Below are 22,495 nucleotides of genomic sequence, written 5' to 3'. Positions count from 1 at the left end.
AGTACTAAATGCCTTCTCTTTCACCAGAATAAATCTGGTTTGAAAAGTCAGCAAAATTGCACAAGGTAGGCTGCAGCATCCATCACCCCTTTAGTCTGTTTTGTAATCCRTACAAAATTTCCACCTTAATCATAGATGGAGTAAAAGGAATAAGCATTTCCTTGGAAATCTATGTAAACWTTTCAGTAAAAACAGGTTAATTGATCATGAAAAAATATGTGGAATTAAAATAGCAAAGAACTGAGGAAAATCACATTTGTTTCACATAAAATGAAATAAGCAAATGGGGTAGGAAGACACTGCTTAACACAGTAAGAATGCTATTATGACTGACTACCCACATTTAAAAGTGGTAAACACCRTAGAGTGAGACAAATTGCATGTAACTGCAAGTGATAATATGACATTAAGCAATGCACAATGTTGGCTACATATCTGGAAAACAACACTCTTCATCAGAAAGAAATCTGCTATAGAGCAGCAGACTTAACTCCACCTTAGTTTTGTGTAAGTGTTCCAGTGTCAGGCTAAGAAGAATTTTGGGTGATGTTCCATACCCAGGATACATTACTGGCAGAAGGATAATCATAYTCTTATTGTTCCTGAAGACTAGGAATATCAGCTATTTAATGTCTGTATAGCTGGTCCCTGTTTCCCGATACTGCATACATCTTCCTATATGATTCCATTCAGCAAATTGCATCTTGAAACCAGCTCGGTTCCTTGCCCCAGACTCATACTCTGCTAAAACTTTTCAGTACTGCCAGTTCTTTTTGTTTCTAACCAGGGTGATTCAYAGACATATTTTAAGGAAAAAATATTCTGGTCAACATTGTCTTTAAGCTCAGAGAGTTCCTTCCCCTGCTTTCCTTTACTCACCAATATACTTAAGAAATGCTACCTATGCTTTCTTTCACTGTCCTTCTCAGTCTCTACCTTGCAAGACAGAACTCTCATCCCCTGGCCATTTCAATCACTAACTCTGCAGGTTTTGTCTGACTTTGCTGAAGAAAGTGAATTAGAAAATATATTTAACCAGAGCTTGAATTCCCAGCGATGCTTTGGACTCGTTTCCAAACTGTGCTGAAAACATTGTATCTGATAAATCTTAAGATGACATGTGAACTTGCTCAAGACTGATCCTGCCTCTGTTTCACAGTCATCCTTTGACTGGCTAATACCTTAATCAGTAGCTTACACTCTATCCTGATTTCCAACAAATGAGCACCCAATTTCCAACAGAAAGTGTTAATATATACTTCTAGGTGTATAACTCCTGCACTTTGATGATTCCAATACAGGACAGAGACTTCAATCTCCAAATAAACAAATCCCTGCTGCTGCTATATTTGTCTCTGTCTTAAGAATGGTTAGCTTTTCCCTTTTTATGGAGAAAAAGAATGACCTAAACAGAAATACAAAGCATTGCATGTTTGCATGACCTCACTGCAGMCTTGTCTCTTTGGAAAGTACCCTACACTTGACATTCCATTCCAAGTATACACTGCTTCRCAAATGTTTTTCTATTCCATCTCCCCAGAGCTTATTTTAAGCCACTAGTTCCTAAACAAGGGTCACAACCTTACTTTCATGCACAAGCTTGCCAGTGTAATTGAAAGTGGGGTCATGACCCCAGGAGTGGGTCTTGAYGGACAGATGTTCTGAGATTCAAACCCCCTTCTGACCTCTTTTAACACCGTTAAAGTCTCTCATAGTGTGAAGCACATCATGAATGCARCTGGAGAAGATGAATGTCCACTTASCATCGCTCAAGCCATTCTGATGAACTCTGAAGCTCTCACCCTGAGCAGCAGTCACATTGCTGGGCTCAAGACATAACTCTCCAGTGTTTGTCCAATATGCGATTAACAACACCATTTTCTTTGTTTCCATGGACGGTATTTTTAAGCAAGTGCATTGAAATTAATATAGGAAAGCTCTTAGTAATACACATGTGCCTCATGAGTCTATTCTAGGCGTCTCTACTTAAGCTGTGAAATTATTGTGACATGCTGATAAAGTCTTTCCAGGCTTCCATTGGGATCATATACATCATTCCTCTCACATAAACTGCACTCAGTTATTCCCGTAAGCTGAAATAGTTTGGTTTAATTATGGACCTGTTCGTGCCCAGATAGTTCTCTGGAAGCAATTCAAGGGCAAACACAGCCATTTTCCATAGAAAAAGGTCAGAAGAAAAATAGATGCAGATGAAGACCTGCTGACACAAACATGAAGTAGGTCTAGGACTGGCACAAAATGAGGAAATACCTTATAAAAGCTACTATGACCGATGATGAAATGTGTGCCAGAGCACTCTAGTCCCACAGTTGTCTGGATAGTCAGTCACCCTTCTCACTTGYGTATTCAAGTCTCCTTCCCAGAACATGAGATTGCCTTTCTCACACTTCAGAGCATGACTGGGAGGCAAGGGAACATATATCCAGATCCTGGAACTGAGRAGCTCCCTGGAATACACCACTTTAGACAATGAGCTTATGTGAGTCTTAGTAAATTAGACAGKGCCCAGAACAGTCCTAAGCACTGAAATCAATTGTCTCTACAGTTCCCTGTTAGAGAGTTCACAGGTAAGTGTCTGCCAACCAGCACCTACWAATAATTTCTGGATATGATCCATGGTCTGATACCCCAGTGGGGACTTTCCCCTCTCTTTTTCCATCTGAAAGAGCTTGTTAAAATGGAGATGGACTATTCAAGCCAGTAAGCTGGTTCAAATTATATATGTAAGATGTTAAATGTTCCATTACCTTCAGTAAAGTTATTCATGATTGTGCCATTGTGCCTAAGGTGTTGGGATCCTTACTGTAGGAGGACAGTGAAGAGGCTTTCTAAAAAACTCTGAATAAGAAGTAAGACTGTGAACAGCTTTCAATGGACCTGAAGGAGGCAGAAGTGTTCACTTTGTTCATTTTGTTGTTGTGTATCTGCTCATCATCAATCCTGTCCACTCCAGAGCATGGAGACAGAGCTGGCAGTGGTGCTCAGGGAAGGATATGCCAGCCAAAATCATAAAACCTTGCTGCTGGTGGATCCTCTGTGACAAGTGGCACTCACAGTTCAGCTTAGCCCTTTCTCTGTTCTGACTGGCRAAGGCAGTAACCATCCTGTCCACTGCTCTCAGCCAGAAGTTTAGCAGACTAATACTTCAGTGATCTATCCCCTAAKAAGAAAGTTTCCATCACTGTGACTGAAGTCTTTAAGTGTCAATATTTTGTTTYATTCTATCATTTATTTTATTTCTTTCCTGAAGAATAGCTGATGCCCAATAGATACTTTTTTTTTTCTGTTGTGATGATACTACCTGGTTTTCCTTTTTTTCCTTACGAACGAGTGACATCTTTCTTTTGATGCTGTATTTTTGGCTTTTAGTTTAGGCCTGTGTTTTGCCTCAGTGGGCCTTCTGAATGTTAAGTAGTTTTGCCACAGTTCCTAATTATTGTTCCAAATTTGCAAAAAGGAATTCAACAGGTCTCCACTGCCATAGTACTTAACCTCTTTAAATTATTATGCAAGTGTCTATGTTCAGGACTTGACAAAAATGAATCATTCTCTGCTCTGAAACCATCAGTTCGAGGTCTGCAGCTCTGAGGACAAGTGTTTTGCTGGCATCCAAATCCAAGAAGACAGCAGGCAGGACTGTGYATCAGCAGCCAGACTGTTGCCATTGCTGGATTTAAACTGCTCTAGGCAGTGGGCACTTTTGTTAGCATTTTTTCCACTGAGCTTTAGCACATATGTTCAGCTGTAGATCAGCTCTTGAACGATGAGAGTTATTTGTATTTGTCTCTGAATTTACTAATGTCCTGATAACAGCATCATAGTGTGTGCTGGACCAGGCTTTTTCAGTCAAAATGACTGAAAAAGACGCTTCCCAGATCACACAAGTTTTCATGACAACTTTTATCCCCTTAAAATTTTTTTAAAAAATTTGATAATGAATATTCATGCCACTTGAGTGTACAGGTCTGGTCACTATAGATACCTTGTAGTCATATGGAAAGCTCAAAGAGCAGATGACAAAGRCAGCACACACCTTTGAGAAGGCCTAAATGATGATGCAGTGGAACGTGGAGATTGGGTCATATGAGGACTAGAACTCCAGGATCCTGCCTAGTGCATTTCACAAGCCAGACCAGACTTCTAGGAAGATCTGCCACCTCTGTGAGTCTCCCCAGGTTGCTCACAGCTTCTGGTCACAGCTGCCTCCAAGAGGCAACGTGGGACCCCAGCCCTGCTGTGCTTYGCATGTGCACTCACTCCCCAGCCCAGATTTTCAAGATCCTAAGTTTTGCACGAGGGACCAAAGTATTGGAGTTGCTGTGATGGCAACAGACCAAAAAACCTGCTTTACAAGAAAGGAAAAGTTTAACAAAGTTCTTCCTTTTCCCTAGCCAGCCTGGAGACCCCATGAACTCTCACCACTGTCCACAGAGCTGCCTCCACCGCTAGCAAGGAGCAGACAACCCAATTAGTCCCTTCATTTTCAAAAAGGACACAGACCCTTGAGTCGTGCCAGACACGAGACACRGGGCCCTGTAAAAGCTGGAGCACAGACAGGTTCGAGATGGCTTGCTTCCTTTTAATTACTTGCAGTTWTAAATCTGAGAGTATAAACTCTGCAAGGCTAAACAATATCTTCTCCCATGACTTATTAAAGTTGAATGGCATGCAGCCTTGTTCTTTTGCCATGCTGTTTCACAGAGCTCCGTCTCAGACTGGGTTGGCGAACACTCACTTTAAGATGAAAAGCTTTTGGAAAGAGAACAACACAKTCTGAGCACATAACAAGTACTCTGAGGCAAGAAAGGCTTTCTCTTATTTTTAAAGATAAGCTCATTAGGGATTGGGCTTGTGTTTTGTAAGTGATGTTGCAATGGAAACAAAGCTGGCTCCTTAATCATCCTAGGTGGAACAGACTCACCTTCTTACATCTCCTGCACTCTTCCCTCCCCACCCAGATGCTCTGTTCATCTTACCTTCCAGGCTGTGCATCCAGGCTGTGCATTGTCCCCATTCTGCCCAGGAGAGCTGTGTCTGACTGGCTGGCTGATGGCTGAGACCCAATTTTAGWCTCTCTTTCTGAGTGTATGGTGGTCTTCTGCTGAAGAAAAGAAGCAAATAAAAGCTGCTCTAGAAGCTGTTCGCAGCTGTGTCCTACATAGCTGTAACTTCTCATAATCTCTGYTTCCATTGCTTTCTAGTACTGAAGCATTCTGGTTCACAAAAAGCAAAATCATTGACAAAAATTCTGCCATATTTTGTTATCTGTCTATTGGATTTCCTTCTTTTCCTGCAGGAGGATAAGAGCTCTTACCCTTTTCTCCAAGGCCATTTAAAACTCCACCCCTCTTGCATCATAAGTCACAGCTTTAGTCTTTTCCCACTTCAAGTTAATCACTCTCCCTTCCTCAAATCACTTTTTAAAACCCACTGTTCTCACCGTCTTCAGACTTCTCAAGTTTGCCATTTGTATCAAACCCTAGGGGAGAACAAGGAGATCATGACAACTCCACAAGGATGTGTAAAGCAGAATCAAAGCATCTTTGGCCCCCTTTAGAGAAATAAGTACAAGTGACCATGATGTGAAATGTTGTCACTTCTTGTTTTCCTGCTTCACCTCAAAGGTGCACAGTTTTGAGAGCTTGTGCRTTCCAGCATTTCTGGGTATTTCCTGATATGAACACTGGAGGCTTTCTCCAGCAGCAGTATTTCCTGTGAATTATTTCACCTTGTTCTGCTGAATTATTTCACCATTCATGCAGAATGACAAAGGTAACACTGTTACGGTCTGTATTATATTTGTACCTACTTTTTTGCTACTTTTATATTTTCCAGTGAACAGAAGACAAGGGGGGAGCAGGGGAGGTAACTAGTAAATAAAAAAGCAATGACAGAGTAATTTGACTACCTTGTCTTCTTTCTCTCAGACAGAGGACTAGCTTTCCTTTTGCAAAAACTCAAGTTATTTTGGTCATTAAACCAACAAAGTATATGAGGATCCAATTGCTTTTCTTGTCCTCAGTGTCGGAGATACAGCTTTTCAAAACTCTTCTTCAGCTGCATCTTCACATCTTTTACAAGGCTGTGAAAGATAATGACAAAAATATCAGGGTACTATTAGGGGAAAATACTGACTGTGGTGTCAAAAGGTAWAATAACTTTGGGCCCAAAAAGGACATTGATTGTGATATCATAAGAAAAATGTATGCAAACATGGTGTTCCAAGAAGGAAATATCAAGAAGTCTTGGACTGATGGTAAATGCTGCTTTGCTGAAGCAATTTGCTTTTGTCCATGCTACTGTTAATTATGTGTATATATATATATGCCTATATAAATGTTCCCATGAGAAAAAAAAAAAAACAACTTTTTTTTTTCTAATGACAAAGTGGTAGCCTCATATTTCATTCTGGATTAAAATATTTTACATTATCCAGATCAAAGTAAAAATCTCAATAACAACTGACAAATTGTTTCCTTCAGTTGGACAGAAGAGAATGAGAAGAAAAACAAAAAAGGGAAGAAAAAAGCCACAGAGACAATTAAAAGTAGAAGAAGAGAGGAAGGCAGCCAAAACAGAGCACAGATTTTATCAGATCGGCATAGAGAGAAGCTGGCTGGCATGACAGTGTGTTAGGAGCTGGAGAACAAAACCAATGCTGTGAACACTGCTTTGCTTTGATGCAGTGACTGGCCTCATACCTAAGATGAGAAAAGACKCTATGTACAAGTGCCACACCATTTTATGAGCACTTGACATATGACATTAATCATTTTTCCTCACTAGAAGCAGCTTGCCAAGTATTGTTCTCTGTTCTGGGAGTGAATTCAATGAGCACTGCACCTACCTAATAGAGACTGAAAGCTGGCCTAGGATTTCACTTTGAAGGGTTTTTGCRGGAGCTTTCCTGTCATAATGCATTCATTTCTATAGGATTCAAAATCTTTAGCTCTTTAAGAGCTACATGGGGACACAGGTATGTGGGGGTCACTCCATGCAGTTCAAGTGTCCTGCTTCCAACAGACTCCATTCACCATCAATCTRGGAAAAGATGGAAACCACCCAGACAACTGCAAAAAGCTCTCATGTTGGGAAATGTCTTCCTGGTTCCTGTGGAGATCAGCGTGTGCCCTGAAGCATGAGATTTGATTACCTTACTCCAGATCATAAAACTTTTAATGCTATTAGAAAGCCTTTAGGCTATTAGGCATTTTCTTGAAATACAGCAACCACATCTAGCTTGATGACCCCCTATAGAACAGGCCATGTGYCTGGTATTTCCTTGTACTAATCACCAATCATTAATATCATCACATGAGCCCTGCACATAACCATATGCCCATTTGAGAGAAGCAAAGGTCCACCTGGTCTTAGATTCCACCAGAAAAGAAAAGGTCAGTCTCAAATTCAGGGCTAATGGGACACCTTGCCTGCAAGAAAGGTCTATTTCTCCACTTCCTATGAGCAGCTGTACACACACACACCCCCCACTCTGAGAGCCCAGACCTTCCCTGCAGCAGGGACAGCCTCACAGGAAGCAGGCATCTGTCAGCTGTGCAAAGTGGGTCACCAGAATCATGCCCAGAGGCTTACTCTCAGCCTTGTGCTACACCTGCTGCTTGGCACAGGGGCACGAGTGAAAAAAAAAAACAAAAACCCCAAAACTGTGAAGTAACCAGGGTTTGGWGAACCTCAGGTCTGAACTGTTCTGGGAGGAATGGAAAAGAAAGAAAGACAAAGGTAGTTTACTGTAGGCGAAGCCTGTGCTCCTCTGTAGTAAAACTGACAGGCAAAAAATGTTATGTCATTTGCTTGATCTGCAACATAACCACAGATGACTCCAAATAGCCTTGGGAAAAAGGGTATTTTTTGTCTCCAGCCTGATTTTTGTCTCCTGAAGATGATTCAGCTGTGAAGTGTTCTTACCTTCCCCTAGAAGAGACAAAATGCTCCTCTTTAGACCTGTTGATACCCAAAGGTTTGCTGGATGCTGGTTTGCATCTCAACCTGAACTGATACACCTGGTAACAAMACTAGCAAAATCTTTTCTGCCTTAAACAAAACTAGGATTTCATTCCTCAGCTTTGCAAAAGCTTCAGGTCCTGCAATTTCTCTACAGAAAGACCTGCTATTGTCAGAAAKCTTAGCTCTGGGGTTACCCTCCAGGCACCTTCCTACCATTATCTTAACAGGTTTTACAGGCTGTTTAGTGAGATGGATTATACCAAACCCTGCTGGGCAGCTCACACAGCAGCCATGCAAGCCCTCCTTTCTACCTTCATGCAGCTCTTTCACAGGACAACAGTGTGCAGAAGGCTGTGGTCTTCCCATCCTACAGGTATAAGGGGACATACAATACAATACAATACAACACAACAATACAAAAATATTTGTGCATCTAAAGCCATTAAAAGATATGGAAACGAAAATAATTATCTCCCTATTGAATACTTGTGAAGATGGCACAGAAGAGCAGTGAGAAGACAAGCAATGATCTCTACCATAAAGCAATGATCTCCTTCCTCTCTTTAGACATATAGATGAGCAGGGATTAAAATCCTTACACTTGCCAGAAAGAATATGCCCCATCTCCAAAGTTGTGCTGGAAGGTGTTAACACAGAAATACATGTGAAATWATAAAAGTACAGCCRAATATATGTTGCTCAACATAAATAYCTCCCAATTTCAGAAAAAGTATAAATGATTGAGATAGAAGTGACCAGCATTGCATGGGTGATGCATTGGTAACAGACTGAGAGGGAAAAACTCCATCTCATAAAATGACTGGAAGGAGAATGAGGGAAGGATTGTTGTTCTTCTTAGTGTCTATGTTTGCTTAAATCTTTATGTTATCAAATCTTTTTTAATTTGAATTTTTTAAATTAAAATAAAGGCAAGAACTCAAAATTAAATTAAGCTAGAATAGCAAGTTTTGTCCAATTTTAAAATGACATCATCTCTTTTTACAGGGTTTCTACCTGAAAGCACTTTTCACCCATGACTTAGGTAATGGAGGAGATTGACTGAGCTACAAAATTGAGATCAGGATTTTTTAATCTCCTTTTGTCTTCAAATTTTAGGAAAATTTGTAGCAAGACATGTTTTGACACCAATTTAAATGTCTGCAGTTGTTTGTGAGTCCTTGAATGAATCCACACTAGAACATTTTCCCTTTGACATGACACCAGACAAATTTTAATCTGCCTCCWGTCTTTGGAGAGGACACTCTGAACCCTTTAGGACTCAATCAGTTGTCACCAGTCTCAGGGTAGAATTATGCCTTTCAGAAAACATGTATCTATTCACATGCAATTGTTCTCTGTAGGAAACAAAGACGTACACTTTTTCTTTCTGACAAACTTTTCTTTTTCTGACAACACCTTATTTATGCAKTTTCTATATTAAACTGGGGCAATCTGTCAGAAAGTAATATGTGCTAAGAGGAGATCTGGCAAAAGCCAAATTAGAAACATTTCTTATGCCTATGTAATAATCGGTTTTCCATTGAATTAGAGAAGCAAGTACAGGATAAGCAGGGAAATTATAGTACTTTAAAATAAGCATCTTATGAGGATTCTGTGACTTGAATTCCTTGCTGTACATATATAGTGAACTGTTTGTTAAAGGCATGTTTATTGAGGATTAATCTTCATGTAAAGGATGCATGCTTCCTAAGCCTCTGAAAATCTGCTTTTAATGTTAAACTGGCATAAAACAAACCAAGAATAATGAACCTTTAAAATCTATATTGAAAGTGTATTGGAGACATTTGTTTCAAACTGACACTGAAGTATTCCTTAGCTAATGGCATCAACATTTTAATTCAGAAATATAGAAATACTCACAGTCTCTGATTTTTATTGCCTTTCACCAAAGAAGGCATGACCTGAGTAATTAAGAATACCATTTTAGATTAATCCCTTCTGTTCCTTAGAAGATGAAAAAGAGTTCCTCCCCACATTTGCATWCATTAAAACCCATAAGTATTGTCTCCTGTTCATGCCAGCATTCTAATGACTTCTTAAGTTAACAACATTAAGGGTTGAGAGGAAAATCATTGATTAAAATGACTCTGTTCTCCTAAGTTTTCYTCCTGCAGTAGCTCACTAAAAACTTTGCAGGTGACATTGATGGGTAGGAAGCAGGCATCACCCTCAAGATGTCACCTCTGCAAAAGAGTTCATTGCTGCACTGCACTAAGAAAACTGATAATTACTTTTTGAAGGCAAGCAACTCAATATTAACTTGTCCTCTTGAAATACTAGCTTTCTTTCCAGAAGATGTTACTGAGCTTGGGTCAAGCTGTGCAAAATTTTGGGCTGGTTCTGTTGGTGCTGGCCTTTAGCACTTACCTTCAGCCCTAGAGTGCATACAGCAGATCCCACAACAGCAATGCACTTAGATTAGATAATTGCAAGCTCATCTTTGTGCTGGTTCACTCAAAAAGACCTCTGACCAYAGTGCTTGGGTATGTTTTGTTATTTGCAAAAGCCCACTATCTTAACTCTGYCTACAGGCAATCCTTTCCTTTTCCATCTGTGTGGGCCCAGGATTGAGACTTTTATTTATCAGTTTCTTGATAGATTTGGATAGGTAGGTACTTKGCAAAAAAAAAGTAATTATTTAAATGAAGTATTTCTTATCCTCCTRTATTTTAAATTATATCTCATGTCAATAGACTCTAAATCCCACAAGGCAAACAAAACCAGTCMGAAAACTATTGCTGGGGAATTCTTGGGGCAATAAATATATTTTCAGAGGCATATCAAGTAATGTTAGCAGTTACTTTATYAGTCCATGCTAACCAGTGCATTGATTTTTTTTTTTTTAAGTCTGCAGCCCTCTGCTTCCTGAGAAACAACAAAGCCCTGGATTACTCAACAGGAAACTATTTTTTTTCAGAAGAATTTATTATTTCAACCATTCTTTTACACTTATTCTTCTGGAAAACCTAACAGAGAGGAGCAGTTTCTCTCAACAAGTTTGCAAGGGTTTATTCATCTGTTCTTGATGAAGAAATCTTCTGCAGTTCCACAGTATTTATTTTTGTGTTCAGACTGAGCTTCCTTATGATGAGAAAAAACAAATAAGTAAAAGCAAATCTTTTTGCCACGTACCTTAATGATCCCTCTCAAATGTTTTAGTTTAAAAAGCAACGTGGCCCCCAAATATCTAGGATCTTCACAATCTGAATTTCATAAACTCATGTTACAGAAATCCTATGCTTCACATTTGACAGATGTGAAATTGAACCACAGTCTTTGAGGGAAAAGAAGCCTGTTGTGGCTCTGTGGCTTAGTGATTTGTCAAAGATAACACAGGAAGTATGTGACAGAGATTTTAATTTARGTTTCCTAAATTTGTGGCTATCATCCTGACCATCCTCCTACCCTTTTCCTCTCATCAGTAATATCACCACAGTGATCTTTACCAAGCATCAAACACATATTTTGAGAGGAAGTGGGAGGTAGTTGCTGAGGCTAAAAAGAAAGTCTATGTTTTAGAAAGAAAACAAGCCTTGTACTTGCCAGCTGGCATCCACAGTTCRAAAATGAGCTTTGCTTTCTGTTCTGGGTGCAATTATAAATGCTATTTGTTGTGGACATGTGAAAAATATGTTTAGAGGAGAACCGCAGCAAGTTGGGCAGTAAAGTAATCAAGCAGCCAACAGCAGTGACCCTTGAATACCCTCAAAATTGCTTTCTCTAGGAAAATGGCTGAGGAAGTTTGAGGACTTTTCCACTGCTGTCAGTTCTGTCTTTTTTCTCTGTGCAAAAAGGAGGATTAGCCCTGGTCTGCTTTTGGTCTTGTGAACCAACTGAGAGAGAAACCCTCCTTGCCTAAGTGCCACCACAGTTGGGCTTCAGAACATAAAGTTTTCTGCATAAAACATCCATATTAACTTCAAACACAGAACTGCTGTGGAGAAATATCCTGAGATTTGAAGTTGTGCTGATGTAGCTTCACATTCCTGTKCATCTCTGGCATGCCATCACCCTACGCTGTCTGCTGCCTCCAGAGAAACATGGGATTTTTTTATAAAAAAGGCCCCTAGCCATGATTGCAATTGAGGGTCTGCTGTTTTGAAGTGACCKTAAGCATGGGCCACATCCATTCACAGGACACAGGAGAGTAGATCCTCTTTATTATCTCCTCCAGAGAGAAGCAAAGCATATGAGAAAGTAAAACTACAGTCACCACTGACAAATACACAGTAAAGGGGCAAGTCTGCTATAAACTACATTTCTTCTCAGCAGTAAAATTAAACAGTGAGATAAGTCTGAAAAAAGCAACTATCTGAAACTTATCAGGAAATGGTTGTTGAGYTTTTTGTTGTCACACAGAGATGACTTTGCCAGCACCGTGAGAATTCCAGGGAACTCAGCGTCCCCATTTGGGTTGAGAATGGTCATAACAAACAACTGGAGGGTGCTGATATCATATTATCCTACATGCTTTCTTCACAATATCCTTGCACTGCTCATTTWAAAAGAAGAAAAACATTTCCTGCCTGGATACATTACAGCAGAGGGCAAATGTTCTGGAATGACCTGAGACAAAGGCAGCGTTTTTGTTTTGTTTTCTTTTGTTTTAATGAGCCTCAGAGAATAATAATGGTTCAGGATACCAACAAATAGCCCAGTTGGGCTTTTGCTCTAGTTCTCAGAAAGAAGAAAAACAATCTCCCTGGACTGCARATATTTTTCCTTATATTTGCCTTACATCTGAACCAGGAAGATCTGCTAATAATAGGAGGCTGGTATTGCTTGTGTTAAACTGTACATTAAAAGGCTTTCAAATATTCAGATTTATTCTTTATTTTAAGGRTGATGCAGCTGCTTTTTCTCAAGGTTTTTCTCTTACATAGCTGTAGTTGTAACAGCAATGATCATGACTGTTAGCAGCCAGGCATAGARCTGACTTATTCATCAGCACTGAAACAAACACAAAAAGGGAAAAATAACCCTGACACTCAGAATCTTTTTTCTAACACTTGTTCATAATTTCACAAAGGAAATTTGAAAATGCACTATTTATTCAACTTAAGTATTTTAAAATATCTTGAATAACAGATCAAGTTATTAAATTCAGAATCAGAGAAAAGTAAGATTTGGAGAATCTGCTGCATTTTCCCATCAGAATTAAGATAGCTGGCTTTGAACTTTGACCAGTGTTTTCATTATTTTTGCTCATCTGGCTTKCAGAGAACCCTTAACACCACTGCTTAGTGCAATAGGATCCAGGGCCAATGTTTTGATTGCATTCAAAAATAATTTCTTGTGTAACAGAAGAATATACACAAAGATATCCAACCCCTGCTTCTCAGCCCAACCTTCCATAGGGTATAATATCAACACTCCCAAGAAGTTTCCACTTTCCTCAGCTCCAAGTTCAAAGGAGAAGTAAAAGCAAGAGGCACATGTGGATGATTCTCCTTTCACATCACTGMAAATCAGGACTAGATCCAGAAAGATCAAGTGAGCTCTACTAGCACAACGTTGCCATAAGCGGGARCACAAGTGATATGCAATACTGCTGTAACTGTTGGCAGACAGTGTTCTGCCCTCTTGTGTATTTGTTCTTGTCATTTTGACTGTCTGCCTAGTACCTTTTCACATGCTGAATTTTATAGTTATGCTAGCCCCTGTTTATTTCTTTTTGTCTGGTGACACCCACTCTCAAACATTTTCTTTGAAGTTCTCCTGATAAGGTTAGGAAAGCTTGGTAGATCATGAACTTTGAATWGGGTTTTAATGTTGAAAGAGGACTAACATTAGCTCCTTCTTTATGGCAAAATTGCAATCTTTGCTAAAAATCTCTGGATTATTTAATTTTAAAAGTCTTGATAAACAAATTTGACCTCAAGTAATAATTCTTATATTTCTCTTTTCAACTCTCCACTTCAATTTTCAGGCATCTCTTTGCTTCTCATTTTGTTTTTAGCACAGAGAGCACTCAGCAAAGTGCTCWTTATTAGCAACAGCTAATATATTGTAACTGATAGCTTTAGGTGTGACCCATCTTTCTTATAAATGGTACTGCTGACATGGAGTATTATCTCTTAGCTTAAACAGTTTTGCATCATCACATCTCTCCTACAGTCAGCTATAAAAATACTTGAATATGTATCTTTATTAACATGCATGCTAATAATGGAGTAGGACTCATATCAAATAACCATCACAAATTTACAGTGTGAGGTCAAACTAGTTCCTCTGGATGCTTCTGTAGTTAAAGGAGAGAAACCATTACTTCTAGGTACTGGGCTTTCCACCTTCAGATCAGTGCATGGAATTGCCTCTCTTCAGTTAGAGCTCTACCCTAGACAGATTGCACTAGATATCASCTTTCAAGTGGCAGTGTTTAAATGAGGTGAATCTGGATTCTGGTCACAGGAGCTGAGGTCCCCAAGCACGTGGTGAACGGAAAAGGATAAGACTAGAAATAGTGTTCTCAAGTTGAGAGATGATAAATTTCACTCCYGATTTTTATCATACTGTTTGAAAATGTTAATGTGATAAGGCTAAGGGCAGCAGAAGTTTCATTAAAGCATCTTTTCCCAGTGTGGACAGGTAAGATTCTGAATTTGTTGTGAACCCGTGAAGTCACTCATATAGGTATAATGACCTATATTCAAGTGAAAAAGAAGTACGAGAAGACTTTTTAAAAGGTAGGAGTGCTGAAAAATTTACAYAGAGGATGAGTTAGACTGCTATAATTGATTTGGGAAGACAATGAAGAGGGGGTATTTTTCCTTTCTTAAAAAAACAATGCAGAAAAAATCCCCACAAGGAAGAAGATTTAAGTGAAAGCACAGTACTGACAGAAGACTAGATGGGAACACAGGGACTACACACACACGTAGGATGGCTGTCAGAGTGGCACTCTGGGAGCTGTGCMGCAGCGTGCCTTTGTGGATGTGTGATTAACTCTTGGCTTTATATGTGACCTCAGGAGAGAGGCTGTGAGCCCTCCATTCAGCAGAAATAGAGAGTGCCAGGTCTTTTGAAAGAGGTGCAGCAGATACCTCCATTTGCTTAGCACTCCAGCCCCTCTTTGGTACTGACAAAACACATATCACTGCTAAAAACAGATTTCTTACAATGGTTAAAGGGGTGAAAAAAAAAAAAAATACTGTTCATCCTTCTCCTTTCACTCTATACTTCCTTCTTCTTAAAGTGAACATTTTGCTAACTACTTCCACATGTCATTTTAATACATGAACAAATGTCTCACAAAAGTACCTAGCAAACATTAACAGCTATTTTTGTTTTAAATTTAAATCCAATATCACCCTTCCAAGATAGGAAAAAAACACTTTCACAACAACCTTCTGCTCAAACTACTCTTAGGAAGGTTATAACCCCTTGAAAAAGATGTGTGAAACTGAAAATACTGGCAAATTTCAGCAGAAGATCCCCACTCTACACTGCTATAAGAAGGATTTGGAAAGAATGATACTTATGACATCATCTATCACTTTCTTCAAGAGCTAAAATTTTTTTCTAAGAAGTTTTGTTATCATCTTACCAACACTGTAAAAAAATGTTGCATCCCTAAATATGGGCCAGATTAGGCAGTCAAAAAGGAATTAAATTACTATTACTTTAAACAGAACTTGCTGGTGCAAGTAAAATCTTTTTGGATGTAGCCAGCACCGTAGAATCTGACCCAGTATTAATAGACACTAGTGAAATGGTGTCCAGTTATAACCTTATGCTCCATTTAGAATAAACAGTGCTAATGAGGAATGGTTTGAGCTACACAAATGCTATGGAGAAGTGTTTATTCTGCACCAGTACCCCATTACCAAAACTCCATTTGGTACTAGTCGATATTTTACCCTCCAAGTGACCACTGAAGGGGAAGAGACATTAGAGAGAATTACAAAATTTGTACCAAAAGGAAAAGGCATTTTTATACAGAACTCAATCCAGCCAAAAAGATTTGCTTGGTAAAGATTGTAGGTCTAAATTAAAATAATCCTGTAAGAGAGCAGGAGTGGTAAGGTTGGAGATGAAGAAATATACACAGGTGAGAATTAAGGCACAGAACACAGGCAGTGTGTATGAATCAGAGCAGACATTAGATCCAAAACCAAAACTAAGTTTTTGAAGTACAGATATTGTTGGAACACTAAATTTTTCTGGCTGTGCCCAAAAGCTCAGATCTCCAGTTTCCTTTTACTATGCCTCAGCAGAGCTGGGCACCTGAGAACTGAATGCCAAACCACATGCACTCCATCATTCACAGCTGCCTGGACAAAGTCAGATGGAACAGGCTGATCAATGGTGCCTGCTTTCCTTAAGATTTTGGTTGATGCCTAAAGAAGGGTGAGTCACTTTATGCAAACATTGGGTAAAATATAGAAACTGCCCGGCAGCCTTCTAACCCTTAAGTGTCATGCTCCTCTCCCTCTATTCCTGGCCCAGTAAGTGTTGGATTCCTCATTGCATAAGGTTTCCTCTTTAAYAGAAGCTGTGGAAAACAAGTTTTCCAAAAGCCAGATGATTAAGAAATTCTTCAAGGACATCTGAAAGCAGACATCCCACGGACTGAGCAATTCTATTAGGATTAAGTAACTTGTTGAGAAYTAGGTCAGGATAAATCTTACCCTAAATGTCCATGAAAGTATAAGCTATGACTTATAATCAAAACTGGACATCACACTCCTGATACAGAACTAGTTGGTGTCCAGTGATCTGAAGCTCAGAGATAGCTAGATTTGAAATGCTTTAAATTATCTGCTGGTTTGTTTGTTTTTATAAACAGTGATCTCCACCCGGGGATCTGCAAAAGCAACTGCACAGCACTTTGAGCCCGCTCACACTCTTTCACCACAGGAACAGGTCAATATTTTGTTCTTTTTATAACCCCCTTTTTATATTATGCCTTTTTGTATCTGGAGCCCAGTAACAGAGATCCTATTTCAGGCCATGGAGTACATATTCTCTTTGAATAGTTTGTATCCGTCGAAAGGCCAAAAGCAAACAAGCAACAGATCCGCAATGCCAGCTTGGCCTCRCTGCTGGGGGCCACCCTGCTGGAAAGCAGCTCCGTGGTGAAGGACCTGGGGYTGCCCATGAGCCAGCAGGGTGCCCTYGTGGCCAAGAARGCCAACAGAATCTTGGGGTRCTGTAGGAAAACCATTGCCAGCAGGATGAGGGAGGTGACCCTGTCCCTCCACTCAGCCCTGGTGAGGCACATCTGGAGTGMTGTGTCCAGCTYTGGGCTCCTCAGGACAASAGAGACATGGAGCTGCTGGAGCAGGTCCAGCAGAGGGTGRCAAGGACACTTAAGGGACTGGAACATCTCTGAGTGGAGTCTCTCTCGTTGGAGGTATTCAAGAACAGCCTGCACATGATCCTGTGCCGTGTGCTGTAGCATGACCCTGCTGAGCAAGGAGGCTGGACAAGACAGCCCACTGTGATCCCTTCCAATTCTGYGATTCTGTGATKTTGATKATTTCTACAGGCTGCCAGTGAACCCTAGATGTCTTTTCCCTGCGCAGGATGAATTCACTACCTCAGGAAGCTGTTCTCACAGCCACATGAAGGGGCTTGAGCACCAGATGTGGAAGGGCTGCCCCTTCTCCCTCRGGTATGTCCAAATTGCAGCCCAAACTTGTTTCTTATGATGCTTTTCATACACATGATGATTCCAAAGACAAATGTAGTCTCGAGAATTTCCACATCCTCATGAGCCTCAGGAAGTTCCGTCCCTTAGAACTCAATCCATCTGTATTTTGGACAACCAGAAGTTTCCCATTGGCCACAGTCAGGACCAAACTGACTGATGCTTTCTGCCAAGACCGGCATGTCCTTTAACAGGGGTGGGTAACCTGGAAGTTTTCAATCATGGGAAACAACYGGAAGTTGTAATGCTGTGTGCTGTAAGTGTCCCCAGGAATTTACTTAGAAAAAGGAAGCTGAGGACACRAAAAAATTCCTTTGTTTTAGTTGTCAAGTACCACAACACATTAATTATGCCTTGCAATATTTAATCTCACTTTTTCCAGCAAAGTGCTTTTGTGAGTTTTTATTTTGTATATAATCTGTCTGCTGGCTTCTGCACTTTGTGTCTCACTAAATCTCCCTCCCTCCTATTAAAATGAATAAAAAATATATCCTGTTCTGATGTATTGACCCATCTCATGGTAGGGAACTTCTGTGACTTGGTATTGCACCCCACTTGGTATTGCACCCCACTTGTGGTGTTATCTCACTCTCAGGGAGGTGTAGTTCCTACCCACTCATCTTTCTTTGGGCTGTGGTATGCATGTTGAAGGACTTTATTAAAGAAAAAAAAAATAATAACATCCTACTCATCTGGGCAAACTACAGCTAGAAGCTAAAAAATCCTTTAAAAGAGTTTAAAAAAGGCTTACACTTTCTCAGATGCAGCTTCTTAGAAGATCCAATGCTATAGGGATCACAGTTTTCYATGGCCTACCCCTATCCTACATTAAGCAGACAAGCAAACAGAGAAAACACTTGCAGCTGCCTTGAGAACTGGGGTTGAAGAAGAAAGTAAAGATTTTCCACAGAAAATCTGGTAACAAATTGACAAAATATATTAAATATTAAAATATTCCATCCCTCTGTGAAAACAGAAGTGGTAGTATAAAACTAACATGTTGGGGGGCTTTATGTTGTTATTTTCCTCTTTAGGCAGAGTTCTCTGGTTAAAACACATTTTCCAGGGCACAACACAGCCTCCTTGCCTGTAGAGGAGATCTGGATCATTACACGAGCCAGAGGTCAGGAGTGTGCCTGTTCATCAGTAAAATTTGAACACAAACTTTCAAGTATACTTCTGACCCAAAACTAATTCATTCTGACTATTGGCATTCTATGTTTCCATAGCTAGCAATATGTATTATAGCAGAAAAAGAGATAGGAAGATTTTCTACCTATGGCAACCATCTTTTTATGTACTGTTTTTGAAAAGACTGTTTTCAAACATCTGTTAAAAAGACTGATTATCAGAGAATAACCAAACTCTGACMTTGGCAGCAATTAAAAGTCAAATCAGAATGTACAGAATTGTACATTGTACAGAATTGTACCCACCTGCAGCTCTGTGGTTCTGGCCACATCTGTCTCTTTATGATGMAATTAGGAAATGCACTGTAAACCGRAGGCACACAAGGCTGAGAGGAAGATGGGTGCTGTTTGCTACAGGATAGCAGATGTGCCTGAATTCATAGTTCTCAATTTGATGTCTTGCTATGGAAATGTTTTTTTCTGATCCACAGTAACAACAAAACAAATGATGTACCACATGGCATTCTCCTTGGCTAACTACACTGATGGCTGAGTCCTCTTGTGACATTTTCACAGGACATGTTTGAACACTATGTTATATTTTTTTATTGTCTGYACAGCTTTTAGCTCAGAAATGGCTGCACAGCTTGGAGGAGAGAAACAAGTAGTCATTTCACCTGTACTCATTTAGAAAATGCCCTTGTAAGATTCAGCTTATCATTCCTGGATGTTTTTATACAGGCAACCTCTGAAGCAATGTAGAATAAATTATGTGGAAAGAAAAGATAATTTCACTTCAGAGCTCATACTCTGAACTAATGGGCATAAGTCCTTCTTCTCTTGTCTCTTTAATTCTTATTTTGAAAATTTAATTATTGTCTGGGAAATCTGACTCCCGTTAGCYACCTGCCAAGTACTGACTCACATCTGTGTACAAGATGTTCCCAGCTCTTGTGCATGTATTTTTATCTCTTTTCAAAATGTATCACATCAACCACTTTTTAAATACACAGAAAGAAGGGGAAAGGGGCCTCCCACATAACCAAAGTGTCAGGTTGTGGGAGTTCCTTTCCTCTTACTTTCTCCTGCCTGCATCTTTCCACTCTCAATGTCTTTTGATAGAACTGCTCCCTATGGTTTGGAAGCAATCATGGACTCTCAGGCACCACTAAGCCGTGTGGCAATCCCCTTTTYTGATAAGATGATGATAAATTAGTTTATAATGAATATATGGTGTCTTGATAACAAGCTGGTTGAATGGCTTCATTCCCATTCCTGAATTACCAGGTTAGAGCATTTCTCTAGTGATGGCACATTCAACKGTAGTAACAGTCATGATATCAGCCTTGCACTGATGCCACTTTGCAGCACACCCAATGGCATTTGGGCACTCCTGAAATTAATTTGGGCTCTTTCACACACGAATTGTGTGTTGTGTGTGTGTAGACACTGACAGAGAACAAGCGAGAAAGAGACAGTTGCTGGCTTTCAGTTGGTATGGGTCCTCAAAAGGCTTTACTGCCAATGAATAYTAAACATACTTAAAATCAATCACTTAGAGTGGCATTGCACTGGAATTTGGTTCACTTTCCCATCAAGAAGACACCTAGTGCTGGAGGGAGACTCCAAGGGGAAGAGAAGCACTGCAGGTTATCACTGTCTGTACAGTGCAGATGGAGCAGGTCAGTCATTGCACCCAGAACCTTCACATCCACCAYTGGATAACACTCAAGCAACCTCTCTTTAACACCAGGTTACTGCATCAGTAATTTATGCAGACTAGGAAAGAAATTCCTGCTGGAGCCTGCAAATTCTTTTCCTGCTAGTCTGTTGCTGACTTCCTGTTGGCTGTTATTGCAGAATAATACTCAAGGAAACCCGAAGTCACTCTGGCAGGACTTGCAACCTTTAATCTGGTGAGGTGCAAAAGACCCTGGAATTTTTGTAAGCTGGGAATAGTTGGAAACTTGTATTAAAAAGAGATTGGGACAGCACCCCCTATCTCCCCAGAGTGAATTGGTAGCCATCTGGTTGTTCATCAGAAATGTGAGGTGTCAATAAAGTTGTGACTGTGTTCCAAATCACTTAATGAATTGGTGCTCAATATCCCTCTTCAAAATGATACAGACCAACAGRATGAACACAAGTGCTATTGAAGAAAAGACCAAAGTCCCTTCTGGTACACTTTTAAACAGATATTATCCTGTAGGTTTGATATTTTGGGGTGGCTCAAAGGAGATTTCTTCAGAGTGATGCAGTATGGTAGCAGAGAAGTGGGGTACTCTGGTAGGTGGGTTTGGTCATCAGGAGAGGTAGAGGTCTCCCTGGCATCCTTCCTTGTACTGTGGCCAACTGGGGTTGAGGAAAAGYACAAGGACAAGACAAGCACAGAATGATGCACTCATCTGGAAGAAATGGCTGCAGTTTCCTGGCTATCGATCAGCATAGCCTAACTTTCTCGGTGAATATTCAGTTTTGAAATTCAGACTTCTTAAATGATTCAAAGGATGGAATGATGAAAGCTGAAAAGAATGGAAAAATCAGAGAAAACAAAATCTGATGCCTCTTGAAGAGCAACATGAGACTCTGGCTGTACTTTTTTCACCGATTCCATTCGGCAGATGTCAACCATATAATGGCTCCACGGCACACACCACTGTTTCAAAGCACCTTCAGATTGCTCTCATGGTGTGTTTCTACTGAGTGTGGAGTGAATCCTTTGCTATCTTCTATCCTGATCACCTTCAGCCCTAGCTATTTCTTAAGGAGAGATACAGAAAAATACTCAAAAGTCTTTCCTGCCAATGAACAAAACAAGTTCCCATTATGTAAAGAGTAGATGTATGGACTTTGYGTCTACAAAACAAAACTATTTTGTTTAGGTAGCTGTGTCTGAAAGGGGTGTATACTTGAACTGGGAAAGAAAAAAAGTTAAATGTGAAACTTTTCACAGTAAATAATGTCACAGGTACAAAGCTCCAGTGAGAGAGCTTTATGAGACTGATAAAGCTTATCAACCACGAYAATGATGCCTACAACAATGTATCATTATAATGACAGTTGTAGTATTATTTTTTGGGGGTTTTCCTAGAATCCTAAGTATGACTGACATGACCTCAGGGAACTACTCCAGGATGTCAGCAATAGTCTCATTGCCTTCTGGAACAGCTTACCATTCAAGCCTTGCAGTACTAATCCCAGTCAGCAATCCCAGTCTTATCACACTGGCCAGCCAACTTTCGGCAGCAGCTGCAGGGGCAACACGGCTGGGGCTGCTCCTGTGTGCCTGGAAGATAAAAAAAGAACACCCTATCTGACTCACTGAGTTAATATCTACCAGCTCTGCCAACACTGTGTTCAGTGTCTGGGAAGCTGATATAGTAAATTTCTGCCCATGTTGCTAATGGCAGTGATTCACTGAAGTACTTGGAAAGATGTTCAAGATCAKGTAACAGGCTTAGGATTTCTCTACCTGGCAAAAGAAATAGGGATTTAAGCTACCATAAATTCTTCCTGAAATCTTTCTTTCACACTCATTTTCTTTTCCAGTTTTAGTTGGATTTCTGTTCTCAACCTCCTTTCTTTTTCTTTCTTCCTTTCTTTCTTTGTTTTTCTGTTCCTTCCTTCCTTCCTTCCTTCCTTCCTTCCTTCCTTCCTTCCTTCCTTCCTTCCTTCCTTCCTTCCTTCCTTCCTTCCTTCCTTCCTT

General features: G+C 40.1%; 1 long non-coding RNA gene across 3 annotated transcripts in view; it reads right to left on the bottom strand.

The window, feature by feature from the left end:
- The window catches only part of LOC130572591 (uncharacterized), a 24,014-nt gene extending 1,762 nt beyond the window's left edge, over positions 1-22,252 (bottom strand). Inside the window, exons 1-3 of one of the 3 annotated variants that reach the window (XR_008965235.1) lie at positions 21,963-22,252; positions 5,930-6,103; positions 4,998-5,122 (exon numbers count right to left, since the gene is read on the bottom strand). This is a non-coding gene — a long non-coding RNA (uncharacterized LOC130572591). Of the gene's footprint in view, positions 1-4,997; positions 6,104-21,962 lie in introns of all 3 variants that reach the window. The other 2 variants (XR_008965236.1, XR_008965234.1) reach the window with 2 other exon arrangements.
- Positions 22,253-22,495: the final 243 nt, after the last annotated feature.

This window comes from Malurus melanocephalus, unplaced genomic scaffold (genome assembly GCF_030028575.1).
Source record: "Malurus melanocephalus ecotype Western Australia unplaced genomic scaffold, MMel_1.1 scaffold_38, whole genome shotgun sequence".
Classification (NCBI taxonomy): Eukaryota; Metazoa; Chordata; class Aves; order Passeriformes; family Maluridae; genus Malurus; species Malurus melanocephalus.
Note: the sequence above shows the minus strand (reverse complement) of the source record. Positions and strands in the feature narration are given on the sequence as shown.